Source organism: Henckelia pumila, chromosome 1, assembly GCF_033568475.1.
Source record: "Henckelia pumila isolate YLH828 chromosome 1, ASM3356847v2, whole genome shotgun sequence".
NCBI lineage: Eukaryota > Viridiplantae > Streptophyta > Magnoliopsida > Lamiales > Gesneriaceae > Henckelia > Henckelia pumila.
Genome location: NC_133120.1, coordinates 117,072,121 through 117,086,484, shown reverse-complemented (window position 1 = coordinate 117,086,484; position 14,364 = coordinate 117,072,121).

Genomic DNA, 14,364 nt, shown 5'->3' with positions numbered 1-14,364 from the left:
ACCCGCCCCACCCCATTTAAATATACTTTGGACCCGCCCCCACCCCATATCTGAAATTGGGCGGGTTAGACCCGTTAGACCCATGAGACCCACAAATTTATTAAAATTAAAAACAAATCTGGCTTTATGAGGTAGTCGAAAGGAAAAATAAAACCTTAAAATTGATATTTCGAGTATTATATGCAAAATAAAACATTAAATTACTTATCGATTAAAATTGAATATGAAACTTGTATCATAACAATGGATGTAGGTGGTGGTCGGAGGTTAGGAAGTCACCGGAGGATAGACAAATGTCGAAGGGTAGGTAGACGGTGACCAACTGTAATATGTGTTTAATTAAAAACATGAAAATTTTAAGAATATTTTTTTAGAAATTAAATTAAAATATGAAAGCGAGAGAGATGGTGACTACAAGAATTTTTTAGCGATAAAAATCTATAATTTTTTATATGTATGTATTATATGGGGCGGGTCTTATAAAACCCATTACCCGCACCATACCCTCTCGGGTTTGAAAAAATGAACCCGAGACCCGCCCCAAGACCCATTTAGTAGATCCAGACCATCCCCCACATGGGGCGAGTCCATTGCGGGTTCGGGTACAACCCAGACCCATTGACATCCCAAGCTATAAACACACCCTAGCTCATTCATGTAACTTATAACTATAATTAAAATCATAAGTTTACTTCTACTTATTTCGAATTACCTTACATATTTTTTTCCTTTGTTACGATTGTTATTTATTACACCATCAAAGCGTCTCTTAATTATTATTCTCAACCACATAATCCAAATTTTAAACGAATTATTAGTCGAAATAATTTCCAACTGTTTTACAATAAACCATCAAAATTATTAAATCGTCGAAATAATTTCCGACGATTTTTATATAAGCCGTCGAAAATGTTTCGACGGTTTTAAAAAACCGTCGGAAATGGTTCCGCCGAAGGCTTTTCCAATGCCTTATTGAAACCGTTGCAAAACCGTCGAAATAATTTTCGACTGTTTTCCAATCGTTGAAATTATTAAATCGTCAAAATAATTTCCGACAGTTTGAACGTCGGAAACGTTTCGACAGTTTTCAAAAAAACGTCTAAAATGGTTCCAACGAAGGCTTTTCCAACGCCTTATTGCAACCGTTGCAAAAGCATCGGAAATGGCCAAAATTTGTTTGTTGTGTTTGCATATTATCACGTATAAATTTTTTTTAAACATTTATACGGTGTTTTCAGTGTTATTATTTTTATTAATATTTTTCTTCCCACATTGGTTTGCAAATTATCACGTATAAACTTTTTGTCACATTTATATATGGTGTTTTCAATGTTATTAATTAATATTTTTACTTTTAGTCGTGCATGAAAATATTATATGCTTGTGATGTTTTAGTATTCATAATCTCTTACAGAAATTATATAAGTGAATTATAATGATAATTGAGAATTAATAAAATCATCTAATTAAGTTTAATTACAGGAATGAGTGAGTCTATATTATTATATATAATAACACAGTTTTTGCCATTTTAAATAATTTCACGCCAAAAATTGGTTGCTAAAAATGGATAAATATTTATCATAAACAGATGTGAAATATAATATCAGAATTCAAAAAAAGAAAAAAAAATCATTCGAAAAACTTTGTTGTTCAAAAACGATAATAAAATTCGTTGTAAGATAATTAACTAATTTTTTTTGGCGATAATCGATAGTAAAATATATTTTGAATGTAAATTATACTTACAAAATTAGATTAATGACGTGATTATAAATATATATATATATGCTTATAATTAAATTTAAGATATTTTTATGATTTCTCAATTATAATTATAATTCACTCATGCCTATAATTAAATGTAAGATCTTTATATATATATATATATATTCCCAATTATAATGACAATATCTTACAGAAATTATATAATGATAGGAAAACAATTATTCTTCACAAAAAATTTTTGCAATACACAAATTAAATCAAAAATCGCATGCAAATTAATTAAACTATATTTATTATTATAAAAATAACACCGCATGGTAATAAATTATATACCGAATTTAGTTTATTAATTTGTTACACACGCCTTCACGGCTAATTTAAACGTACCTTTAAAAGATGTGATGTTTCGAGGAAGAAACTATTATATATATTTTCTGATCAGAATATATTTGTCCCGTGGCCGATTAATCAATTGAATCCATAGTGGTCATTATATTGCGACAAAGTTAGGCAATCCATCGACGATTATATATGTCGTGCGGTAATTAACTCTTTTAAAAGCATTTTATTTATTTATTATTTAAAGTATTAGATTGTTTGTTATAAGAAATTTCATCTAATTAATTATATATATTATGATACTAATTATAATTCTGATATATATAAAAGAGATATTTCCTTGTCTCCGTCCAAACCGGTTGATAAACAACACAAACAGAACCCTCTACTTGAGGCAGAAGGAGACTTACAGTTTCGGTTGGAACCATGAGACACGGCTTGATCCAGGCATCACCATAGACAAGTTTCCAGCTTTTATATACCTGGACGAGGATCGCGCTTCTCACACCCTATCTATGATTATCATTTTTGTGGACAAATACCAATCTTTTGGTACTGGCCTCTTTCCTCTGGATTTTATTAATTACATCGAGTTGATCTTTGAGATGGATGAGGGAAACAACACATTGATCGTGTCTGGAAATCGAGCACAGTCAACGGATTACTTTCCTTCTCGGTATATATATACATAAATATATATGTCTCTACCTACTCATGAATTATTAATTTATAGTTGCACATTCCACCAATATTACTTAATTACTATATGCTGCAAGGTACATCTCTTTGATCAAAACACTCAAACATGTACCCTTTCAACAACGACCATCATATTTGTGGAACAACATTATAAAAAGGTACGTACTATATATATATATATATATATATATATATATATATATATATATTGTTCTTTTATGGTGCCCAACAACTATGCCCAACTCCGTGCCCACCATGTACATTAGGTGAGTTGACTTATACATGGTGTTCAAACATCTCAGAATTTATATATAATTAATTATTATTATTATTATTATATATATATATATATATATATATATATATATATTGATTGATAACAATTACCATTTATATATAATACTTATAATTAATTCCTTGGGATAAAGTACTAATTAATTATATTCCTTTTGGAAATTAATTTGGTAGAGGAGATTACAGTGACAGGCAAAGGGACATTATCACAATCAACGGATTCAAGGTTGTAAAACCTAAAAACAAAGGAAATCTCCTCCCCGGCCAGGTGCGAAGCGAAAATTAATAAAAACATCATCGATCATGTCCATATATATAATAATAATTAATTTGATGATGTTTATAACTTTTTAATTGCATGTGTACGTAGAAAACGATGATCATTTATGTAATGATTAACTACGATGGGGAGAGGATGAAGAAGAATGAAGAAGGCGGGGGATTTATATGGACCAGTGGGGCTCATGCCAAATGGGAAGCTATATTAGTTGATGAGAATAATTTGACTATAGATGGAGTGGCCGATCAGATTTGCACCACTCTTGGTTTGAATATTGGAAACGAAGCCAAACTTACCTTCACTCATAATTTGCCAGAGAGCTATATTCCAGATCCTGATTGCATTATCAAAGACTCAAATACTTTGAAATCATGTTTAACTCTCTCCTCATCTCTTTTTGATACCATACCCCAACTGCACGTAAAGATTAATGTCAACACCAATAACGTTGATCAAGTATGTGGAAAATAAATCAAAATAACATCAACAAATTAATTACATGTTATATATATTAGAAAAGGGACAATATTATTATTATTATTATTATTATTATTATTATTATTATTATTATTATTAACCTTTTTTGGGTGTATATATAATAATATATTGACTTGATCAGGTTGCCTTTATTCAATGTATCAAACCTTGAATATGTTTTATTGTTATACTAGCTATATATAATGACATGCTTCTTAAAATACTCTGCTAGTGGTAAATTTTTATATAGTTTCTTTTCTTTTTGCATCAAAAATATTCCTTATAAAATATTAAAAATATATTTTTTTCCGTTGGAAAAAATTTAATAGACAGACACATTCTTAATCTTTTATGAAATTTGCACAAGTACCCGAAAAACAAACACGTGGTCAATTTAGTTGTCATTTTACTAAATTACATTCGTTATGCTTGATGAATACATTTTTTTCCTACTAAATTTAATATTGAGTTTTATTGAAGATTATTCTTTTGAAATAAAAAAAATATACAAATGAATCAATAATTTTATTAGCTATAACAAATTAATTAAGATAATAATATTTCTAATTTAAAAATTAATAATAATAATAATAATAATAATAATAAATTATTGAAGAATGTATAATAAAAAAATTTATAATTGAATATTTGCGGGAAAAAATGGTTATTCAACCGTCAGCCCCCCAAAGAAGAGCTTCAACAATTCGGTCAAAAAAATGATTCTCGAGAAAAAACTGTTATTCAATGGAATCCGACATAGACAATTAATATGTTGTTCAAATTTCTCAATCTAGATTTATTATGTAGTCTGATGTTCGAATCTTTTCTCTTACCATTATTTCATTAAAAAATATTTACTTCTAAAATAATTTTAGCATCCCGACTTTTTAATTTAATCAAAACCATTCATTATCCCATTATTTTTAAATACGGATTTCTTTATTTAAATAATTCAAGTAAGTTCTCCAACAAAACCATCCATTGCTCTGGTATCCTCCATATATATACTCACAAAGTACTAACAAAAGAATGCTAATTTCTTTTTGACAGAGAATACCTATATGGTGGAGATGGTACTACTCGTTAACACGAGTGGCCTACACCTTGTATGGTTTCATAATATCGCAATTCGAACAAGTTCAGGACACAATGGATGACACAGGTGAAACGGTGGAACAATTTTTGGACCGTTACTTTGGGTTCAAACACATCATGCTTGGACCAGTTGCGGCTATACTTCTCGGATTCATTGTACTTTTCACAGTCATTTTTGTCTGTGTCATCAAAACATTCAATTTCCAGAGGAGATGAGATGGTTCTCAAGTTTTTAATATACATTCAAGTACAATTGTAACAGATAAGTTTTGGCTTGGTACGTAGTGAGATTTTTTGAGTTTCTTATTAAATGTACACGCTTTTTGGAACTTCTTTTTCACTAACATGTTATTTATAGAATTTCAAAAACTAACAACCGTTACATCCCAATGCACCCCGCACCAAGTCAAATCCACCTACCAAACACCAACAAATCATATCAACCGACAAAAGTAGACTAGAACCCAAATCACCGCACCAATTCAAATACACCGAGCAAACGCGAACAAATCAAAGCAATTGACACAAGTAAACATACGGTGAGACCAAAATAAGGCCATCAAACTTCTTTATGTCCACGTTGCTCCATGGCGAATACACCACACCATCCTGAGTCATCAACTCATCGTCGACTGAGTTCCAGTTATCATGGTACTGTTGAAATCTTCGAAGGATTTTTGGCATCATTCTATAAATGGTTGCCAAAATCAGCACTCCGAAGACCCAAGAAGCGATTGCAATGAACCACGCTTTGCCACAATTGATCTGGCTTGAATTCATTGTTGCCGCGAAATTGATGGAGGCAAACTGCATATGAAATTTACACACGCGAACCACCATATAAAAGCGGGCCGAAATGCCTTTTATTTGAGATTTTATTTGTTCTATTCTGAGCTGATTCTCCCTAGTGGGGGGCCCACGATGCGGCGGAGAGGTATGGGAATGGCCAGTGCTCGGCGGTGAGGGAGGTACATTGAGAGAAAAATGAGTCGGCAGAGAGGAAGCAGAATGGCTATGCAGAAAAAGAGGGCCACGATGCGGCGGAGAGGGAGGGGAATGGCCAGTGACAGTAGAACGGGTCGGCGGCGAGGGAGGGCCATTGAGAGGAAAATGAGTCGGCGAAGAGGGAGAAGAACAGCTGCCCGGAAGGAGGGGGCTAGCTACACCACTCGGCGGCGGCGGTCCAACCAAAGGACAATCACTCAGCGGAGGGCGTGGTAGCGGAGGGCCACGGACAGGACGCCCACTCGAAGGCGAAGGGCCAGCGACATGACGGGCACTCAGCGGAGGGCATGGTGGCGGAGAGCCAGCGACAGGACACCCACTCGGCCGAGGGCCAGAGCCAACAGGAAGACGTGGCGAATGACCAGCGACAGGACGATCACTTAGCGGAGGGCGTGGTGGCGGAAGGCCAGTGACAAAACGCCCACTTGGTCGAGGGCCAGAGCCAACAGGAAGACGTGGTGGCGGAGGGCTAGCAACGGGACGACCACTCGACGAAGTACGGGCACCAGCTACGATTTTAGCAATGAGCGGAGGAGGGCGAGCCATTCGTCCGAGAAATCGGTGGATAGAATGAGCTAGAAGATGAAGAAACCGGCGACGAGGATGAGGTAAAATAAAGCGAAGGACTCGTTGGACGAGAACCATTTGCAAAGGAGTTTGTTTGAAGGATTGTAAGAACAGAAGCCAAGTGGAGGAAAATATATATATACTAGTTGGCGGAGGAAAAGTGAATCGGGCAAAAAATAATAAAAAAATAAATTAAAAATCTCTTATAAACCCTAAAAGAAAGTGTTTGGAAGCAAAGCCTATTGTCACGGACTTAGCCCTTCTAAGATTACTTGCGGCATTTTCTCCTTGACTATGCCCCTTGCAAGTACTAGCAAAGCACCCTTTGTTACGCAAGTTTGTGTGTAAGTTTTTTTAGTAAGAACACAAGAGAGATTGAAGAATGCTTTTCATTGATTTCTAGCTTGGTGGTTTACAAATGAGGGCTTGCACACTTTATAGTTGATCTCCTTTTAATCTACATGATTCTAGATTCTTTCATCTACACCAATCAAGAGTTTACTTTCTACAAGTTTCTATACAAGTCATTTATATACAAGTGTATTTTTATAGAGTTATAAATAAGTCTATATCTTGAATATTGTAGAGACTTCAAGAATATGCACAACCTCTACCTTGCCCCATGCATTAAAATCTTTGGGAATGCGTAAGAAGGTGTTGGTTGTGACATTCTCCCCTACGTATTTGGCTGACGCCCTCGTCGCCTCAAATTGATGGAGTAGTTCTTTGAACAACCATAAGTCATCTTTTGTTTTCTATGTTTCATCGGAATCTGAAAATCCTTTCCATTTGATCTATTGAGTGCTAGGTTGCACTCCACGTTGTCGCTCGATGCGTTTGGCAATCACCTCTTCAACATCTTTGTCAAAGGAAGTTGTTACTACAGGAGGTGCTTGGTGAGAATCGCCTCGACTAGTGTTTTTCTCATCTGGATAATAAGGCTTTAACAAGCTCACATGGAAGACCGAATGAATCTTCAATGTGTTGGGGAGTTCGAGACGATAGGATACCTTCCCAACCCTTGCAATGATCGTAAAGGGTCCTTCATACTTCCGGATTAGACCCACGACCAGTAAGTTCTCCAACAAAACCATCCATTGTTCTGGTCTCCTCCATATATACTCACAAAGTACTAACAAAAGAATGCTAATTTCTAGCTTGTGACAAAGAATACCTATATGGTAGATATGGTACTACTGGTTAACACCTGTGCCCTAAACCTTGTATGGTTTCATAATATCGCAATTCGAACAAGTTCAGAACACAATGGATGACATAGATGAAATGATGGAACAATTATTGGACCGTTAATTTGGGTTCAAACACAGCATGCTTGGACCTGTTGCGGCTATACTTCTTGGATTCGTGGTACTTTTCACAGTCATTTTTGTATGCCATCAAAACATTCAATTCCAGAGGAGATGAGATGGTTCCCAAGTTTTAAATAAACATACAAGTACGATTGTAACAGATAAGTTTTGTCTTGGTACTTAGTGAGATTTTTTGAGTTTCTTATTAAATGTACACGTTTTTTGGAACTTTTTTTTTCACTAAAGGTTATTTATAGAATTCCAAAAACTAACAACCGTTACATCCCAACGCACCCGCACCAAGTCAAATCCAACTACCAAACCATTTATATGTGCCATCCATTGTGTCCTAAACTTGTCCGAATTGCGATATTATGAAACCATACAATGTGTAGGCCACGACTGTTAACCAGTATTACCATCTCCACCATATAGGTATTCTCTGTCACAAGAAATTAGCATTCTTTTGTTAGTACTTTGTGAGTATATATGAAGGAGAACATAACAACATTACAAAAAGGTACGTAATATATATATATATATATATATATATATATGTATATATATATATATATATGATTGATAACAATTACCATTTATATATAATACTTATAATTAATTCCTTGGGATAAACTAATTATTTATATTCTTTTTGGAAATTAATTTGGTAGAGGAGATTACAATGACAGGCAAAGGGACATTATCACAATCAACGGATTCAAGGTTGTAAAACCTAAAAACAAAGGAAATCTTCTCCCCGGCCAGATGCGAAGCGAAAATTAATTAAAAAGCAAAATTAATAAAAAAATCATCGATCATGTCCATATATATAAAATAATTAATTTTACGTTGTTTATAACTTTTTAATTGCATGTGTACGTAGAAAACAATGATCATTTATGTAATGATTAACTACGATGAGGAGAGGATATGAAGAAGAATGAAGAAGGCGGGGGGTTTATATGGACCAGTGGGGCTCATGCCAAATGGGAAGCTATATTAGTTTATGAGAATAATTTGACTATAGATGGAGTACTGGCCGATCAGATTTGCTAGAGAGCTATATTCCAGATCTTGATTGCATTATCAAAGACTCAAATATTTTAAAATCATGTTTAACTCTCTCCTCATCTCTTTTCGATACCTTACCCCAACTGCTCGTAAAGATACGATGATCAAGTATGTGGAAAATAAATCAAAATAACATCAACAAATTAATTATATGTTATATTTATATTAGAAAGGGACAATATTATTATTATTATTATTATTATTATTATTATTATTATTATTATTACTGTTGTTTAACTTTTTTAGGTGTATATATAATAATATGACTCGATCAGGTTGCCTTTATTCAATGTATCAAAACTTGGATATATTTTATTGTTATACTATATTATGTTTATATGCTTCTTAAAATACTCTGCTGGTAAATTTTTATATAGTTTCTTTTATTTTTTCATCAAAAATCCTTTTAAAATATTGAAAATATATATTTTTTCGTTGTGAAAATTTAGTAGACATACACATTCTTAATCTTTTATGAAATTTGCACAAGTACCCAAAAAACAAACACGTGGTCAATTGAGTTGTCATTTTACTAAATTACCTTCGTTATGCTTGATGAATAAAATTTTTTTACTCCTAAATTTAATTTTGATTTTTATTGAAGATTATTATTTTTAAATAAAAAAAATTTATATCAAATAAATCAATAATATTATTAGCTATAACAAATTAATTAATATAATAATATTTCTAATTTAAAAATTAATAATAATAATAATAAATTGAAGAATGTTTAATAAAAAAATTTATTATTATATATTTGCGGGGAAAAAATGGTTATTCAACAGTCAGCACCCCAAACCAAAGGGGGATATTTGGGGAATTGACCTTGGTCAACATTTTTTTTAAAAAAATGACCTCCCCAAGTGATATGAATTGCACTAAGGGAGGTCATTTTTTTTAAAAAAAAAAGTTGACCAAGGTTAAAAAAAAAAATACCCAAAGGCTATGCTAATCCAGGAGTAGTACTCTCGGCTATTATTTTCATGACACGTGTTTCTTTAAACACAATTGTTTACATTAATTTTATATCATATTTTTCAACTAAAATTAAGTTACCGTGGTAAAATTTTCCCATCCATTTAACATCTGTTCTTCCCAACTTCCTGCCACTGGAGTTTCCATCACGCCCATCACTGAAATTGCCATTTCCATTCTCCACCAACACGTTTTTTATTTTTATTAATCAAGAAGTGGTCCCTCGATCTACACTGTATCTTCTTTTTGCCTTTTTCTTCAAGTTAAGGTATGCATTTGTTTTTTTAAAAAAATAAAATCTTTAAATAAAACAAAAATTTAGTAAATAATAAAAATTTATGTATTTGATCTTATACACAATATAAAATATGTATACAGACATTTATAGATACGTACATAATAGTGTATTTCTCGATCAAATTTTTTCACTTAAGCATTTAATGTTATAATTTATAATGAAAAAAATATTTAATTTGTGTCTTTTGTCATTCTTATATTGTTAGGTACAATGGTGAATGGTGGTGAAGAATCTGAATATGCTAGTAATACAGATGCAAAATCTTTTATGACTGAAATTGTGGAGGTACAATCTAACTCTATGATTGATGAATTCGAATGTGCACTGGCAGTTGGTCGAAACATTAAAAGTGTTGATGATGCATATTTGTTATATTGTGAATATGCACACATGAAATGTTTTAGTGCTAGGAGAGGAAAATAAGCATATTTTAGTGGTTCTACGGATCTTTACATGAAGGAATTTGAATGTTCATCTCAAGGAATTAAAGATAGAAAACGAAGTGCAAATAACAATAGACCAGTGTATCAAAATTTGGAAACGAGAACCAAATGTAAGGCAAGTTTGAGAATTGGAAGGAAAAAAAATGAGAATTGGAAATTTACAATTTTTGAAAGTGGACACAATCGTGAAATGGCAGCAGATGGCCAAAAATATCTTTTAAGATCGGCTCGTAAAGTTTCATTTGCTCAAGGTGAGACTTTAAGAGCAATGTCGAATGCCGGAATAAAACCTTCAAATGCCTTGTCGTACATGGAAAATGAATCAAGAGGGGTGAAAAATTTAGGATTTACTCGAAAAGATGCGTATAATTATTTTAATCAAGCAACAAAAGTACATTTGAGAGTTGAGAATGGTGATGCATTTGAATTGATTCGGTATTTTAAAACCAAATCAAATGACGGAGACTTGTTTTATTGTGACATTGAAATGGATGAAGATGGTCGTTTGTCTAGTTTTTTTTTCAGAGATAATCGTGCGAGGATTGATTATGAATTTTTTGGTGATGTGATATCTTTTGACACTATTTATCGGACCAACAAGTATAATTTAATATGTGCTCCATTTGTTGGCATAAATCATCATATGGATAATGTGATGTTTGGGTTAGCATTTATATCTGATGAGACTGTGGCTTCATTTGAATGGTTATTTAAAACATTTCTTGAATCCATGGGTGGAAAACAACCTGAAACAATATTTACTGATCAATGTTGATCAATGATGAATGCTATCGAGTCAATTTTTCCTTGTTCGCAACATCGCCTTTGTCAATGGCACATTTCCAAAAATGCACCGTCGCACCTAGGTAGTTTGAATAGCAATTATATATTTAAAGGTATGTTTACAAGGTGTATGCAATTTTGTGAGTCTGAATTGGAGTTCAATGAAGTGTGGAGGAAAATGATTGATGATTTTGGTCTTGAAGAACATTCGTGGCTAAGTGGAATGTACAAGTTGCGACATAAATGGTCAACGACATTTAGTATAGGCAATTTAGTGCTGGACTGAAAGCTACATCTAGAAGTGAAGGCACAAATGCTATTTTAAAAGATGGTGGCAAGAGAACATCTACTTTGTCTGAATTTGTTCAAAAGTTTGAAATTGTTCAAAAACGTTGGCGGGTGAAAGAAAATGAAGAAGACTTCAAATGCCACCATAAAATGCCTACGATTGTCGTGAAAAATCAGCCATTGTTGCAACATGCTGCATCTATTTACACGATTGAGATTTACAAAATATTTGAAAATGAGTTGGTGAATTCTTTGAACATTGAGTTTGCTTGTCCACCTTCATTCATGGAGAATCGATGTGAGTATAGGATACGATCACTTGGACAATCAAAGAGGATTAGAAGTGTAAAGTTTGATATGCAAACTAATGAAGTCAGTTGTTCTTGCCATCATTTTGAGACAGTTGGTGTGTTGTGCAAACATGCTTTAATTGTTTTAAAGTTTATGAATGTGCATCAAATACCAAAAATATATATAAAATTGAGATGGACAAAAGGAGTTAGAGACAGAGTGCAATGCAATGAAAAGTTTGTCGCAAATTGCCGGTACGAGTCCGATATGGTGTATAGAAATGAAACAAAGGCTTTGTTGTGAATTGACCACAAAAAGCGCAGTTCATATTGATTTGAAAAGGTTGATGAGAATGAGATTGCAAAGTTTAGCTTTAGAGATGAATGAGATGCTTGAGAGTTTGAAAAATAATGATGAGCTTAATGATAAAGAAAGTATTGGAATAGGAGGCTTTGTTCTTGAAAAGGATAAGTTGGTCAATCACATCTCCAATATTGATGAAGTAGTGGTGCGTGATCCTATTTTTGTTAAATCAAAGGGAACTAGCAACACTTGCATGCCAAGTCATTGGAACTCAAAGAAGAGAAAAAATAAAGGTATTACTTGAAACTCAAATAATTATTCTGTTTTACTGTATTTTTATGAATACGTGATTTGAATATCTTAAAACTAACATTTGATTTGAATATTTACTAGAAATGACTACAAAAAAACAGATGCAAAAACTTCCGAAACCTGCAAATACATGTGAAGCACCTTCTTGTGAGATAGCATATGGTGGATCACTTGAATTAGTGAGAAATAATCTACATCAAACATTTCAAAATGGTGATGCAGAAATGTCTCATAATGGTTGGTCATTTCAATTTCACAATGCATCGACACACTCTTTGATGCATATGGTAAGTTATTATTATTACGATGTACTTATCAATATTATTGTCATTTAACAATTGATTAAATGGAAGATCTCAATTATAATACATTTAGGGACAAGATTTGCACGACAATTTTAGTGAGTTTACTCAACATATGTCACAGGATGCACACAACTCTTTTCAGGTATGCATTAAAACTTCATCAATAGTATTGTTCAAGTGAATTTATGAAGATTTATTAACAAATATTTTTATATTTTTTGCAGGATGATTGGGGGATAAATTGAATGTGGATAATAAAATTATTTTTGGTGATTTTAATGTCAAATATGATATTTGTAACATACACTGGAGACCAAAAAAATAAAAAAGCCATTTTGATGAAACTAGGGGTTGAAGAATTATTAAAAAAAAAATTTTGCTATTAATGTGAGTAGTTAGTGTGTTTATTTAATTCATAGATATGATTAAACGTCTGATCATTTACATTTTTTCAAAAAAAATTGTTTTGAGGTGGGACACCTTATTAATAGATATTTGTAAAATAATTTTGAAAATTTAATGTACTCTAATTGCTAAATGAAAATATATCTTAAAAATTCATTTTTTGTACAAAAATATGTATCTATTTGGATTTGTGTGAGTACTGAGTACCATATCGGTTAATTTGAATTAAACGATAAAAAAATGAATTTAGAAATTCGGTTGGTTGATTTGGAAATTTAGTTTAGTGTTACAAAATTTCGGTTAAAACGGTTAATAATTGAGTTCGATTTTCAATCATTAATTTTTTAAAAAAAATTAATTTTTTTTAAAAAAAAATTGGTTAACCTAAAGAATTAACTCAGTTGCTTAATTTTTTTTAAAAAAAATTGGTTAACCTAAAGAATTAACTTGGTTGATTAAAAAAATTCAAAAATTGGTTAATTTCCTATCGGGGAGAAAGAGGTATTTCTAATTTTTATTTGTATTATTTAATTTGAAAAAATAAAAAGATTGTGAGTTAAAATTTTTTATTATATAATTTAAAAAATAAAAAGATTGTAAGTTAAAAATTTTTAACTATTACCTACACAGCTACAGTCATTTTCCGTCCATGTTTAAAAAAGAATAATAATAATAAACAAGGGACACATGTCACCGTTTCCTCCTGGAGTGTATATCTCCAGGAGTAGCATAGCCTTTGCCCCAAAGGAGAGCTTCAACAATTCGATCAAAAAAACGATTCTCGAGAAAAACTGTTGTTCAATGGAATCCGACCTAGACAATTCATATGTTGTTCAAATATCTCAATCTAGCTTTATTATGTAGTCCGATGTTCGAATCTTTTCTCTTACCATTATTTCATTAAAAATTATTTACTTCTAAAATAATTTTAGCATCCCAAATTTTTAATTTAATCAAAACCTTTCATTATCCCATTAATTTTTAAATACGGATTTCTTTATTTAAATAATTCAAGTAAGTTCTCCAACAAAACCATTCATTGTTCTGGTCTCCTCCATATACACTCACAAAGTACTAACAAAAGAATGCTAAT